Below are 16,659 nucleotides of genomic sequence, written 5' to 3'. Positions count from 1 at the left end.
TGAAAAAAAATGACGGAGTATGTTTTTACGTTTCCACTGTTCGATCGCCCGTGCCTCTCTCTCTCACACACACACACACACACACACACACACACACACACACTGTTCATCGCGCGATTCGCGCCCGCGCCTCTCTCTCTCTCGCACGCGCGCGCACACACACACACACTGTTCGATCGCGCCTCTCTCTCTCTCGCACACACACACACACTGTTCATCGCGCCTCTCTCTCTCTCTCTCTCTCTCTCTCTCTCTCTCTCTCTCTCTCTCTCTCTCTCTCTCTCTCTCTCTCTCTCTCTCTCTCTCTCTCTCTCTCTCTCTCTCTCTCTCTCTCTCTCTCTCTCTCTCGCGCACACAGACACACACACTCCTGCATTGCAATCTTGATCGCAGCCTGTTCATTGCTGCGTTAACAGTCACACCAAAAGCGAATAGAGCGAAATTTATCGCTATTTAAGAGGTTTTTTTTTTTATTTGTACCGTGTATTCTGCGTGCAAATTCGTGCACCGAACCGTGACGCCCGTACCGTTTCGGTTCAATACGAATACATGTACCGTTCCACCCCTAATATATATATATATATATATATATATATATATATATATATAGAGAGAGAGAGAGAGAGAGAGAGAGAGAGAGAGAGGAAGGAAGGTTTCAATGACTTTTTTTTTTTGACAAAAGTCATTTTAGATCATTCCAATATCCAGTATCCAAGAATCCAGTAGAGGACATGCACAGTTCAATCAACTTTTGTACACAGGCACTCTGACGCACCACTGTACATTTACATCATTGTTGATTTATCTAGTAATTTAAATTAAATTAATCATTTAATTTCCTTTATATTTTCATTTCATTTCATTTTACATTTTAGTAAAAAATAAATAAATAAATCAAGTTTAGAATATCTATGCATAAATTGAATCGAAATTCAATTCAAAGCCACAAATCCCCACCCCTAGTTCTTAAAGGGGTCATGAACTGGATTGTTTTGATTATTTTATAATGTTTCCTGTGGTGCACTTATAATATTAATATGATTTTTACATAAAAAAAATTCACAATTTAAAAATAAATGGCTATTTTCTCCCCTGATTTTAGTCCCATTTGAATACTCTGTTTGAAGGGGCGTGTCTGCTGTGAGTCTTCAGTGTAAACACCCACTACAGTGATTGGCTAACATCTTTTCATATGAAACAAGTGGAATAATGTGGAAGCCTCTCAAATTATTGTATTACGTTTTTACTATTACAGCTGTCGAGATTAACTAATCGTGAAAAGTGTTGTTTAATTATATTTAGATCCATTTCCATCACATGAAAGGTTGCAGCGATGAGCATTGAGCAGATTACAGACAGTATGTTAATCGTGTGAATGCAGTGATCTCACCATTGCAACGCGATATCTGCACTCTCACAAATGCTTTCACCATAAATAAGAATGCAAACACGATGTAAAAACAGTAGCTTCATTGTGCAGTGTAACAGCATCATTGATAACGGGAGTTTTGGCAAGTGTCCAGATAAACTGTGTGATTGAAATCTTAGGCGATTGTAAACGGAGCGTTCTTCGATCACTTTCTGCATATAATTTAATCACAATTTATATAACAGATTATTCACTGCTGAGACTGAAAAAAAAAAAAAAAAACACTTTCCTAGCATTAGAATCCTTTGGAAGATAATGTTATTGATCTGTTTCTATCTTTACTCGTTCTTGTGTCACTATTCACTAATGTGCCAGTGGGCGAGGCCAACGACGGGGTGACTTAGACGTATAGGTGTTGATCTTCTTCTACAAAGGCGGTCTTTCACTGCACTATTACGTCATAATTCCACACTTTTCAGATCCTGTAGTTTTCTGGCCTTGATCTCCAAAAAAATCTATTTTTTTGGAATATCAAGGAAGTTTTGAGTTTTGAAACTTACAGGATATTTTTATAGTATAACGACAGCTAAATTGTCAAAAGATCAAGAAAAATTTTCAGAAAATTATTCAAGACCCCTTTAAGCATTAGACTACCACAGCTCCTTTAATATATCATGCATTTTTACTTATTGAAAGAACAATGCAATGGGGCACCCAGTGGTTAAATAATTATGTCAGTGTTAGTTGTAGAGGAGCACAACATCTGGGCCATCCACAGATAGCGAGGACTTACTTTACATCAGCAAGCCTTGGACCTTAACCAGTGGGCTACTGCAACTACTTTTCTAAAACCTTAAAGGGGAACTTGGCAACTCTAGCCATTTCTTCGCTGATTTTCACTTTTGTTGTCGCATGTTATCTCATCGAGCTCCCCCTAAAGCTGTGCAGCATATATTTTCACAACACTGTCATAAAAAAAAAAAACCTTCCTCCCGCTTTCTATCGCTGCTTATGTGCATTTGTTATTATCGGAGTCGGCCAACTTTATCGTGTGGAGCTATGTCTACCGAGGTGGGTAATACATCATACAGTATCATAGAATTATGTCGAATTGCCATAAAGCAGTTTGTGTTTCTCGCCTCGTTCTCGCTTCTCACAAGACTTCCTATTTCCAACTTACCAGGACGTTAGTCCCCATGTTGCAAGATTGGTTTTCCGCCTGGGAACGCTGGGGGGAGCGGGGAAAGTCACCATTCTCTCCAGAACAGGTTGTTAAACCATTCAAATGATTTCTAAACGGTTTTATTAAAGCTGCAGTCTGTAGCATTTTTTGGGTTAAAAATGATCCAAAATACATATTTGAGAAAATACATAACCAGCCAGTGTTCAAAACTATCTGCTTGCTTTAGCTCGATTCAAAGCGGTAAGCTTGTAATAATGTTTTTAATTCCAGTGGTACTGGTGGATTTCCGCGGGAGATTCGAGCATGTCTTTGCGTCATTACGTCACATCTGTACACATAAAGAAGGAGTCTCGGCTAGTATAAGTTATATTGTGTGTGAGGATGCTGGAAGTGGAGATTTATAGCCTTTTCTCACAGCACTTGATATAATTAAACTTATCAATTTGATGGCGGATCCAGAAAGGTTCAAACGACAATCACCAGTGACAACAGATTCACCCGCTGTAAAATGCAAAAGCTTTCTTTCGGACTTCGGAGTGGCTACAGAAAAAAAGAGAATGCAACCAGACCCATACGAAAACAAGGATACGTATCGGAAGGACATTACATGTAACGTTAGTCTCGCAATGCTTGCTTATGTTGTTAACATTAACTATTTGAGAACAAAGTCTAATTTGCACAGTTTTGCGTGATATGATAACTTATAAGCGATTGTTAGATTTAATCAGCGCGATTTACTGCAATGTCAGAACCAGAACAAAAGTTTCTTACTTGTTCAGATGACATTTTCCAGTGAAAATTCTTTTGTTGGTCATACTTCCAAAAAGAATAATCTGTGATTCTGAATGCCAGTATCGACACCATGTATCGACACCGGCGCGTGACTGACAGCCTCACAGTCTCCTCAAACATTGTGTTCCTCCGCGCTGTGACGTGTCGAGGGTGTTGAAGTACAACACGTAAAGTTGATAATTCCGTAGAATGACTGCAATTGCAGATTTTGAACAGAGATGGCGACAAAGAGGAAAAACGCCGGACTACAGCTTTAAGTTGAAATACTTGCCAAGTGCCCCTTTAATTGGCCAGTGCCCTGATCATTGCAAATAAAGTGTTACAGAGCAGCCAGTGCGTAAAACCCTATTAAACCCAATTGTGCTAGAGTATAATATCTGGCTTACACAAACCTGTGACTCAACCTTCACCATTTGTATTGACAACCTTGTTTCTATGCCACAATGCTACCACTACACCTACGCTGCATGCCCCAGTCTTAGAATCAGTTGCAACACAGCAGGGGCCCTTGAATTGAATATCTCTCAGACAATTGTGAAATCACTGTGTAGTTTACATATTCTGTAACATCTGATATGGCATATTTGACAACACAAACAAAGCTTTAGTAACCAGTATGTCTTAAATAAAACTGCCGCCTCTACCGTTTCATTTCCAGTAAGTGGCTTGCACCCAAAATGAAGATGTGTTCCACTATGTCTCTTTCACACACACACACACACACACACACAAACACTCACACACAATGACGGCTATACTTCTGATTGCTTTCACACACACACATATGGACTTATTTTTTCCACTGTGTATTCTTTTCTTGCGTACACTATACGAATACTTGGAAACACATCAGTTGATTTGAGCATACTTGTATTGACATACTGACAGCCATACAATCACACACACAGACAAACATACACACACACACACACACACACACACACACACACACACACACACACACACACACACACACAAGGCACAGCTGCTTCAGTAAAATAATGTAAACAGAACACAAAAGCAGCCTGCTTCCATCCCACCTCCCACCCAACCACCCACACACAAACACACAAACACAGCAATGTCGCATATTAGCCTGAGTGGCTGGCAGCAGCCAAGGGTGAATCATGGTCTTGCCTGCAGCTGAGGATTATGGGGGAGAGATGCCAGCATTCTTGCATTGCACAGAGGCAGGAGGGCGGACACAATCCCAGCAGGCCTAGAGGCTCCTTCCACACATTCAACACACCCACTCCATAAGTCCTGGAAATACAAACATACAACTTAGTGACAAACAAAAAAGGGACAGCATAAATTAAATCTTCACTGATACACAAACTTAACAGCGTAGGACAAATATCAGTGCACACATACACACAAATGAACATTTGGACAGCATTTCATCATTCAGGGCTATATGCGTACAAAATATACAAATACTAGCCCATGAGGCCACGGGAGAGGAGTTGTGAATAGCAGTGAAGCAACACAACCAAATACTTTATACATAGAAAGACAGTGCACTCATATTACTATGAATAGGAGAAAGTGCAACGCGCAATATGGCGGAATAAGTCCCGCCTTCTAAATAAAAGGGCCAATTGCCAATTGGTAAAGTCATAGCGTCACTGCAGCTGCCGCTAGAAGCTCTGAATTTCCACTGTCGGGCCAGTGTGATCCAGGGCTAACAATGTGCCAGGCGGGGGCAATGCCCTCGGACTTCAGGCCACGAGGCCAAAATCAAACTGCGTTTCCACTCAGACCAGTTTACCCGCAGCACTACCCCAAAACCTGCCCTTAACACCTGCATAGAACAACACAATTTAACCACCATGGGGCTAGCTGACTAAAAACTAGCTAGATTGCAAAATTATCATGAAGTTTAGTCTTTACTTAAAGACGTAAGACTTCAGCATTTTGACCAATGATTTACGCCAAAAACATTTTTTACAGTGACCGTAATTTATTCATTTGTGTCAGGAGTCCACATCAATCAAGCTGAATTAAAGAGAACACACATGCATACTTGTTCAGTCGCCCCTGCTTCCATTTATTTGTGAGCACAGGAATGCACAAAACAATTCCATTAAGGCTTTTAATTCCAAAGGCTTACACATTTATAGTTGGTAAACCCCAGAGGTCCTTAACACAACTTTTCACAGAAAGGGCAAGGAAGAAGACGAGAAGTATTCTTGGAAATAGCTCCCATCCTCTCTTTAGCCATTGAAATCTGAGAGGCACTATAGAGTATCTCTGGCAAATAAAAATGTGTTCAAGAAGTCCTTCATCCCAAATGACATTAAAATGCTTAACTCTGCAAGTAATAAAGTAATAGAAAGTGACATGAACTGCACTTTTCTATGTAATGTGACCTTGTCTGTGTATTGCTTTATTATTGCTTGTTAGTTTTTTAGTAGTTGTTTTATGTGTTGGTGAGCCAAAGACAAATTTACACTCTGGTAGAAAATAAAGATATTAAAATTAATTTAGACCAAATATAGATAATATATCATATGTTTACATCACATTTTGTTAGAAAGAATAAGCATTTCTATTCATTTTCCATGGAATTACGAATTGAGGATGTTTGAGCAAACTTTCCTGTTTAACTATACCAAGGATCTCCAACCCTCCTCGAGGGCTACCATCCTGCAGAGTCACCTAATCAAACACACCTGAATTAACTAATCAAGGTAAAACAGGAAAGTGTGTTGGAGCAGGGTTGGAACTAAAGTATGCAAGAAGGTAGCCATCCAGAAGCAGGGTTGGCTAAGTTTGGTATTAACAAAGGCACAAGGAAGAGGCAGGTGGAACATGAAACCAAATACATACACAATTATAATCATATATTTATTCAAACAGTCTCTGGTATTTTCCATAAGCACATGTGTATTTATTATGCCAATGGTTAACATAAGTAGCCTAGCCTTTAACATCACATATACATTTATTTCTGCCTCATAAGGTGATGAAATGAAAACATGGGTGTTTTCATTTCATTCATCATTTCATCACCTTTCAAACATCCCTCTCCTGACTTAGATAAACTCCACCTTTGTTAAAGACCACTCCTCAAGCCCCAGTTGGCCCGCTTTTGACCAATTTATTCAGTCCGCGAAGCGCGAGTCCCCATTACCATGCCCCACCCCCGGGTGCCGTGTGGGATGGGTGAACGGAGGATAGTGATGGAGGTCTCGCCCGGTAACCATTCCCTGTGGGCTCCTCACTCCTCCATCACACTGCAGCCGATGGAATTCCTGTTGAACGTGCTGGTCCCTCTGTAATGGACCGATCAGCCGTTTCAATTGGGGTTCCCCCAGAGGATAAGATGTCGATAGCAGCATCGGAGGGTGAGCTGGCCTCTGGATATGACGACTCGGCTGTGTTTTTTCCCTCTGGGAGTTTAACATTGCCCGAGCCAGATCCAGAAATGTCAGCTATGCTGAAACGGGCCGCCGAGGCTGCCGGGCTCGAGTGGAACCCTCCATCGTGTCCCGTTCAGTCTCGGTTGGAGGATTGGTATCTTGGGGCGGGCCAAGCTGGTTCTCAGCTCGCCACCCCTGGGCCTTTCTTTCCCGAAGGGCATGGAGAGCTTACCAGGTTGTGGATGGCACCTTTCTCTGCCAGAAACTGCCTGAATAGCTTTTCCCCCTCACTACCCTTGATGGAGGAGCGGTGAAGGGTTGCGAGGTTATCCCTCCAGTGGAGCGGTCTGTCGCGACACAGGTGCACCTGTGTCCGGCTGCCGCTGCCTTTTGGGAGGATCCTCGTCTCCCCCCTAAGGCCTGTGAGTTCTCGCCCGTTCCGACGGGCAGAACTTACAAAGCCTGTTGGCAAGCCGCCTCCTCTTGCGTGCCATGGCGCTGCTACAGGTCTGTCAGGCCAGGGCACCCATGGACATGCACGAGGGTAGCCCAGACCGTGCGTTCATAGGTGAGCATCACACTGCATCTGACCTCGCCCTCCGGGCACGAGTGTCGTGGCATGCGTGATCGGTCTGGCAGTGTCCACCTTAGTGGTCCAGGAGTGCCATCGTTGGCTCAGCCTGGTTGATATGGCGGATGCGGACAAGGTTCGGTTCCTGGTCTCCCCAATTTCCCAGGTTGGGCTGGTCGGCGACGCGGCGGAGAACTACGTCCAACAGTTCTCTGCCGCCCAAGTGCAGACGGAGGCCATCCGGCACATCCTGCCCCGGCGGCCCGCTGCTGCCTCCACCCCGCCGCCGGTGGCAGTTCCTCCGCCTGCTAGTCGCCGAGGGCGTTCCCCTGCCGCCGCTCCCACTGAGCCTCCGCAGCAGCCTCCAGCCAGGCCTCAGCATGTAGCCGGCCGCAGTGGGGACGCCCAGCCCGCTCCAGGCGCTGCCAAACCAGGTGGCAAGCCACAGCGAAAGCATTCCGGAGCGGGCCGCTCAGGGATGGAGGAGGATGCTCTGGGAGTTCGTTACCAATCCACTCCCTCCCCCCGGGTGAGGGCCGGGTGGAGTCTTTGTTTGTGTGTGTGTCTGTTCCTCGCTGCTCCCAAAAGAAGCGAGCAAGCGGTACCCACACTCCAAAGAAAGAGCAAATTCCTTTGTTCCTGGGTCCCAAGAGGGCGAGTCTGGCTGTGTGCGACCCTGTAAGCCTTGCACCCCTCAGCCCCCTCTTGTTCGCCAGCACGGCAGCTGGGTGCGGTTCGAGGACCCGGTCATCCGCCTTCTCACGCATCCCTGGCCATCTCGTGGAGACAGGTAAGTGTCATACACCACACTCAGACCCTGCTTCGGGCCGCCTCCGGGCCTTCCGAGTCGGGTCCCTGTCCTCCACCTCGCTGCCCCACCTCGGGTACGTCTGTGGTTCCCTGGCCCCTGGCACGGTGTGTGTAAGCCTGAAGATGCTTCCTACCGCTCCAGCTGGCCCCGAAACTACCAGCAGACTCGGCTTGCGATTCATTTCGCTTGGCTTCGCCCTGGCTCAGTGATATTCATCATACCTAGGTGTTGAGCTGAGATGCTCCTAAGATTAGTGATATTTATCACACCTATGTGTTGAGCGCTGCTCCTGTCCTGTGTGCGCACGTCGCAGTCCTACTGGCGAAGGATGTGATGTAGCCTCTCCAGCCGATATGAAGGCCGGTTTCTATAAACCCGTACTTCATTGTACCTAGATAGGTGGTGGGTTATGGCCATCTTGGACCTGTGTCAATTGAAACGGGCCCTTTTTCGAAAGCCTCCATTCAATTACTACACAGAAATGCATTGTCAAATGCTCCATCCCCAAGGTTGGCCTGCAGCGTTCGACCTGAAGGACAGTCCTTCAGATCTCTATCCTTCCGCTCCACAGACCATTCTGTGTTCTGGCGTTGAGAGGGTACGAAGTATCAGTACAAGTCCTACCCTTCGAGTGCTCCACAGCCAGTTGGGTCTTCAGCTCAACTGGGAGAGAGTAATCTCGCCCACGGGCTGAGTATATCTGTTTCAGTTCAGGAGATGGACTCGGTCCAACACGTCTCTTCAAGAGGAGTGTGTTAGGCTAGTGCTAGAAGTGATAAAGGGTCCCACTGAAAATTTCAGAGGCTTCTGGGGCATATGGCAGACGCAGGCGCTTGGCTTCCTCCATATGAAGACCGCTTCAGCACTAGTTTTATGATCGAGTCCCGAGGTGACCGTGGCAGAGCGGCACGCCCTGTGTGATAAAAGATCACCCCGGCCTGTCGCCAAACTCTCAGCCCGTGTTCAGACCTTCAGGTCCACTAACACCGACTGAGGGGCCATGTACAAAGGGCATGCTTTAACGGAGGCCTGGGCGACCTCCGACTGCATTGGTATTCGTTACCTCGAGTTGGCAGTTCACCTCACTTTGAGCCACCGCTGCTCAGCGAGCTGGTACTTGTCTGAAAAGACAACATCGCGACCGTTGCGCTAAGCTTCCCTCGCATGTCACAACTCGCCCGTCACCTCCTCCTTGGAGTCAGAAGCTTCTGAGGTCGCTTCATTCCACTATAAAATTCTCCAGCCTGCTCAATGGTGCCGCCAATGAGCCTCACGACAGCTATGGCCAGGGAGAGTGGAGACTCCAATCCCCTGGCGGTCCAGCTGGGCAGGGACCACTTTGGGGCCGCACAGTTACATCTGTTGCCCCTCCGGACTCGTCCCTCTGCCAGTTGTGTTTCTGTCTGAGCGGACATCCCTTGGATAGACACTGGCTTTCAGCTGACCCCGGGGCCCATCAGAAATGCGTTCCCCAGTGAGCCTTCTAAGAAAGCTGCTATGCGATTCATTATCGCTTGGTGCTGCTCAAGTTCAGTGATGTTCATCACACTCAGGTGTTGAGCAGAAATGCTCCTGAAGCTCAGTGAATTATCACATCTAGTGTTGAGCAGTGCTCCTGTCTTGTGCGTGCATGTCGCTTGCACCTACTGTGCTAAGTCAGGAGTGGAACAGGTCTTGATAGTCGCCCCTTTTTGGCCCAACCAGATCTAGTTCCCTCGACAGCCTTCCTGACTTCCCCTGAATACATTTCAGGGATGGGGCATGATGGCACCCGCGTTCAAAGAACTGGACGGGGAGGTTCAGGTCGCTATCACAAGGATATGTGGGAGTGACCATCACTTCTGCAAGCACCCCCTTAAGATAAGACAGTTGTGCTTCGCTAGTTAGGAGTGGAACCTATTCGTTGAATGAGTCTTCTGTCCGTGAGGAGATCCTGAGAGCGTTCGATCAATATGATACAAACATCATATGCAGAAATATGGGAAGCACGTCCTGATCGTCAGGTTCCTGAGGGAGCAAGGGTCATCCCTGCGCCCCTCTTTATCCTCTTGGGCCTATCTCTGGTGCTATTGCAATGCAGAGACCGCCCCGGAGCCACTGCAGGCAGTGAGTTAAAAATTTTGGTTTTAACAGTTCTCCTGCTCGCATGGTCTCTTCTAGAGGGTAGGGACTTGCTCGCTTTCAGTCAACGACTTGTGCCTGGAATTCGGGCCGGCTAACTCTCACTAGCTGAGACCCCGGCCTGGATATGTGCCCAAGGTTCCTACCTCTCCCTTAAAGGGACCAGGTGGTGAGCCTGCAAGCGCTGCCTGGAGGAGGCAGACCCAGCCCTGGCTTTCTCTGTCCGTCCGCTTCATTGTGTTTTTACGTGCATAGAACGCAAGCCTTAGGACCTCAGATCAGCTCTTATCTGTTAAGGAAATCAGCAGAGAGGGAAGGCTGTTTCCAAGTGAGGTTGGCCCACTGAAGTGGCTCCCTTCATCTTGGTGAAATTCCCGAGATGCACATGTCCACTTCGGTGGTGAGCTCCTCTTAAATGAGTGTGTGCTCCCGCTTAGGCGTTGACACAGAGTGCTTCGCTAACAGATATTCTAGAGTTGAGGGTGGGCAACACCTTAGTCGAACCGTTGCTTCCCGTGGGCTCCCTTCACATGAAGCCAGTTTCACTGTAAGCCCGGTTCGTTGTGTCAGCTTGCTGCGCCATTCCCCTCCTATGGACTGGATACGTGTGCAATTCTTGCTCCTGTTGAGTTGCCCTTTTTAGCCGAACCCTGTCGAGTTCCTCCATACCCTTCGGCAACGGACATGGCGGAATGTCCAAAGCCAGGCCTATCACTCATATACTCTGGTGGAACCTGTGTTAGGCTGGGTCCATATGCTGTGATCCCTACGGCCATCTTCCACGGTACGGCTCCCTGCGGCGAGCCCGTGTCTTCCCTTGGCAGAGGCTGCTCTGCCGTCACTGTTCGGCTGAGTCTCCCCCCTGTTAGGCTGGAGCCACCCCAGTGACATTCCATATGTTGTACTGCCCGGTCATCCGCCCAGTTCATATGTGTATTCTCCACATGTTACCTCCCTTCGGGCAGGATGTGGCTTCCGCAGCGTCCCTTCCTTCCATGTTCAGGGAACGCTTTCCCAGTGGTCCTGTAGGAACAGCAGTGACTTCCCTGGCCTAAGCCTTGTCCCTTCCCCGCCTAATTGCGGGGGGATCTGGAGGCTTTTGTCTAGGCACTGGAAGGTGGCAGCACTAGATGGCGTTTTAATTGGGATCCCAATCAGTCGACACGTCGACTACGTCGAACGTGAGCGACTGAAAGGGAACGTCCCGGTTACGTATGTAACCCTCGTTCCCTGAAGGAGGGAACGGAGACGTAGTCCCGTCGCCACTATTGCTGGACCACCGCTGACTCCGAGTTACGCTCGGCTCCTCAGCGAAAAACAACTAGTGTGTGCATCCACTTCCGTATTTATACCTGTGCCGCGGGGGCGGAGTGTGTAATGCATTTCACGCACGCCAATTACATTGGCTCGTTTTAATAGTACTCGAAGATGACAGGCTCTCTAAGCGTGATCCCAATCAGTTGACACGTCGACTACGTCTCCCATCCCTCCTTCAGGGAACGAGGGTTACATACGTAACCGGGACGTTACATGTATACAGATAACAATATCTAATTTTCCTCAACTTTGGAAAGGCTGTCCCTCTTCCCTCTGAAACCTTTCACAGCCACTGCCTGCACTTCTTGTTATTTTGTGAGGAGAGCCTCTGCTGGCTCAGTTTAGCTTTTTTGCACCTGCTTGTTTAGATTTTTTATTGTTGTGACATTACCTGACCCCTCCGGCTGCAGTAAAGCCAGCGTTCTTCAGGTTTCTGTCGCAGAGTTGCTTTATTGTGTCTTACTGCCTCACCCTCAGGCCAAGGCTGGAATGAGGTCATAAATGTCGTCCGCATTCCACCACACAATGCTGCCCATGTCCCATAAAGACCTGTAATGAAGGTGCCCAGACTTCATCAACTGCCCATAACTCTTCAAACACCAGAATGCATTAAAGTCTAAAAATAAAAGCAAATTATGTTCACCAAAGGAAGGGATTATGGGTTCCATCATGACTGCATTTCTGAGATTATTAGATTGGTCGTGTCAAAAACTAAATCCACTGCTTTTACTCTCCACACCACAGTCCCAGATTTTGTTTCTTTTGTAATTTAGTCTGGTTTCACTAGACAACAGTAGGATTAGTTAGCATAACCTTTGCAAACAAAACAGGCTATTTGCATTTAGTGTAACACACACTCTTGATATTTTAATGTCAGATAAATGGTAACCAAATTAACTAAACTAAGCTAATTAAATGGCGCTAATATATATTTTTTTTATGTGTCTATGTGAGTTCAGCACATCACAAATTGTACTGTGATTTAAAAGCTAAAGAGGAGAATCTCACAGGGGAATTGAACAATGGCTCTTTTAAATGCAGCACTGAATGCTGAAGGTGGGAAAAGAAAGAAACCTTCAATTGGTGCCACTGCATTATGAATTTAATTTTGAACAAATAGCCCTGAAAGTTTTCTGAGATTTGCCTTTAGTAACCCTGGTGTACAATTTTTTTTCTAACCCTCCAATTAGGCTCATATTTGTATTATGTAAACACTGATGAATATTATGCAGCTAGCCTGGAGTGAAGCTGTAACAACCTCTGGAAGAGGAAGTAATTATACCTGACATTGCTAGACTAGATTTAAAGACACAAAATAAAAGAGGTTTAAAAACAGACTAATTACTATATATTTAATTAAGGGAGGTCGTTTTATCCAACATCAGCAGGAAATGCGTAATGTTGTTTGTTTGTCTTGATTGGAATGAAATCTTCAAAAGAATTTGTTAAATTTTCTTTTCTTTTTAACAAGGTAATTGAATTACTTCAACCATCCATGGCAGCCTGTTTTATTATTGAAGGGGAAAAAAAGATAATGCTAAATGATTTAGTGTGGCCACTCTTAGGTGTTACTTTTAGGATGAATTAAGATGACTTCCATTACTCAGAGCCAATAAAACCTCCTGCACATTGTTTAACCCTTTGCTTTTGACAGTCCTCGTAAATATACAAGGACTGCTTGGCAAAGACTGTGATTTACACCTGGTGTAACATGGCATAGGATGGCTATTCTGAAGCAGCTCATAAAATGATTCAAATGAGATCCTTTGGGCATCATGAGTAACATTAGCTATGGCAAAAGTAATCTCCAGGACTCTGCAACAGTATTTATTGTAAGTGTGTTACATACAGTAGGTCTATGCAATGGCAGTGCTAGAGGATGGATGTGGGCATTTATATTTTCTTCTTTTATTATGAAGCTATAATTAATGGTGGTAATCAGACTGTGTTTGATGGATGTAGCACAGGCACATCTACATTTACATGTATGCATTTAAAATACTTTTTTATCCAAAGTGACTTGCATTCAAAGTATACAGTATACACAGATAAGCCAAAACATTATGACCAGTCACAGGTGAAGTGAAAATCATTGGTCATCAGTGGAAAAAGATCACCTGGTCCGATGAGTCCCATTTTCTTTTACATCAAGTGGATGGTCATGTATGTTTGTGCCATTTACCTGGGGAAGTGATGGTACCAGGATGCACTGTGGGACAACTACAAGCCAGTGGAGGGAGTCTGATGCTCTGGGCAATGTTGGATGTCATGTGGATATAAATTTGACATGTCATGCACCTACCTACACATTGTTGCAGACCTGGCTCACCCCTTCATGACAATGGTGTTCCTTGGTGGAAGTGGCCTCTTTCAGCATGATAATGCACCCTGCCACACTGCACATATTGTTCAGGTATGGTTTGAGGATCATTATAAAGAGTTTAAGGTGTTGATCCGGCCTCAAAATTCCCAATATCTCAATCCAATTAAGCATATTTGAGATGTGCTGGATCAACAAGTTTGATCCATGGGGGCTCCACTTCACAACCTACAGGACTTAAATAATTTGCTTCTAACGTTTTGGTGCCAGATATCACAGGACAACTTCAGGGGTCTTTTAGAGTCCATGCCTTGGAGGGTTGGCGCTGTTTTGGCTTCACACGGAGGAACAACGGCATATTAGGCAGATGGTCATAATGTTTTGGCTCATCGATGTACAGTAGCCTACATATTTATCAGCTCATGTATTTCATGGGAATCAGACAATAACCTTGGCATTATAGCACCATGCACTACAGTTTGAGCTATAGCCTCTTTCAAAATGAATGTCTGACCATCTGTGACAATGCTATCTGAAAGTCAAATTTTGCCCTAAATAATGTAACCATCACAGTATTAACTGTATGAAGTTTATGTAGTTTTGCAGCTGCAATGCATGATGCAATTAGTGCTTTATGATTACTCAATCATGATTTACAACAATTTTCAATAGCTAAATATAGTGTTAGGTAATGATGCTCTTATGAAACAGCCCATAATTGAAAGATGGTTTTTATTATGGTTTACGTTCATAATGATTTTGTGAAACAGGTCCAAATTAGAACAATGGAGGACAATGAAAAAGAAAACTATAGAGTGAGTAGTCCTTTAAGTGACTGACAAAAAGCAATTATGAAAAGTAAAGACAAGTACCATACATTGTGTTACTAGTACACTAATTATATGCTCTCAATCATCTATTTTACATAATTGCATTTTAAAGCTCACAAGCTTGTGACATTTCAATCTGCTAGAGTTGACTTTTGTGTCAAATGATATTGGGTTTAAACCATACATTTATGATAGGTAACACTTGAAATTTTTCTTTAAAAATCATTCTTGACAGCTAAATGAATATGTGTCATATAAAGGTAAAAACTATTCAGTAATATACTATGTATTGGGCAATTATTTTATCAATGACTATTTTGGTGTATGCTCTCATAATCAAGTTTAAAGTAGCAAACTTCCAACCACTGTTCGAGTCACTGCCTCAATTGTAACTTAATATCTTGTATAAAATTCTAAGTCCTCCTCAATATAAATATTCTCAGTACAGGTAGATTTGCAGTATGTTGTACTACGGGTGTCCAATCCTGCTCCTGGAGGGCCACTGCCCTGCGGAGTTCAGCAGTGGCCCTCCAGGATTGAGTTTGGACACCCCTGTACTAGAGTACGGTGAAAAAAAGGGCCTCCCATATAATGCAAATGGGCAGTTTGTTAAGTCGGTCTTTTGTTTTCGAACAATGTTCAAACAGATGTTACCTAAATTTGGTAAAGCTTCTTGTAAATGCGACACATTGGCCCTGATCATGGTGTAGCCACCCTGTAAACATTAGTAATGTTGTTTTTAATGTCCAATCAATAAAATTAGAAAGCACAGCACCGTGAAATATTAATTAGTAAGCAAGACACAGAAGCACTGATGAATGGTAATAAGGCATCGGCTTGATTTTGCAAGCCATACATTTCTGTAATCCCATCATGGTCCAAAGCTTTGCAGTGTCATGGAGCACAGAGGTCTTAGCCCTTTGTTTCACCCTGAGCTTATTACGAGGAGGCGTCAACTGACTCCCCTTCTCATCTTACTACTGTGACATTGGACAGAGCTGTACACACTGAGCCAGTTTTCTTTAGCCTTCCCACCTCACAGATGCTGCAAATCACAATTCCCCCATGAAACCATCCCGCTCCTCCTCAGGTTAGGTTTTAATTTCATCTAAGGAATCAAAACATTAGCACAGGTGAATTTCAAAGGGCAGTACAATGCATTATGATAATTGCACCATGTACTTTTGAATGAACAAATTTACATTACATTACAGCCATCTCCGATTTTATTGAAAGATGTGTGGATCACTTATTACTAGATTTTTTAATAACTTCCCTTAGTAGAAGCTTTTAATAAAATGCAGACATTCACCTCTGACTCTGGCTGAAATTCTTTTAATACTTTATGTGTTAAGGCAAAGGGGCAACATCAAGCAGAAATGTCCTTGATTTACTGGTGAGGTCAATCACTGCTAAATCAATTAGGGCAAAAAGGTTATGTTACACCGGGGTTGTAATTAGAGACAAACCAATTGGGATTTCAACAGAATTATGATTATACATCTAATAAGATATTCATCAGGAAGCAAACACAACTTCTTAAATGTCTTGACCTTATAAGTGAGAAGTCTGTTTGAGGCAAAGCTTTGTACGGGTGCAGTTTCCAAATGCCAGCAGTGTCCACAGTCTGGTTCACTGTCACAAACAAACTAGCCTTTCACAAACAACCTGTAAACATACTATCTGTCACCTGGGGGAAGAGTATGTGTTCTGCTTCAGAGCATTCATAATGAATCAGGCTGATCAAGGCAATGGGATTGAAGGAGGCTTCGGTTTGCTGCATAGCCTGTAGTTAAACAAACAAGAAATTGTGTTTAAAGTGCCAACCTTTTGTGAGGCTGTCTGTAAGGAACTTGTCCCGCAGGCATATTTGAATTTCTCATGCAGTAATTTGGAGGGAAGTGAAAAGAATAAAAGCAATGCCTGGGAGCCTAAGTGGTGGGGTTGTGGGGGGAGGCGTAGGAGAACACAAAGTGATGT

The sequence above is a fragment of the Rhinichthys klamathensis genome, unplaced genomic scaffold (genome assembly GCF_029890125.1).
Source record: "Rhinichthys klamathensis goyatoka isolate OS25496 unplaced genomic scaffold, OSU_Roscu_1.1 h1tg000055l_1, whole genome shotgun sequence".
NCBI lineage: Eukaryota > Metazoa > Chordata > Actinopteri > Cypriniformes > Leuciscidae > Rhinichthys > Rhinichthys klamathensis.
The sequence above is the reverse complement of the archived record's forward strand: the minus strand, read 5'-3'. Positions refer to the sequence as shown.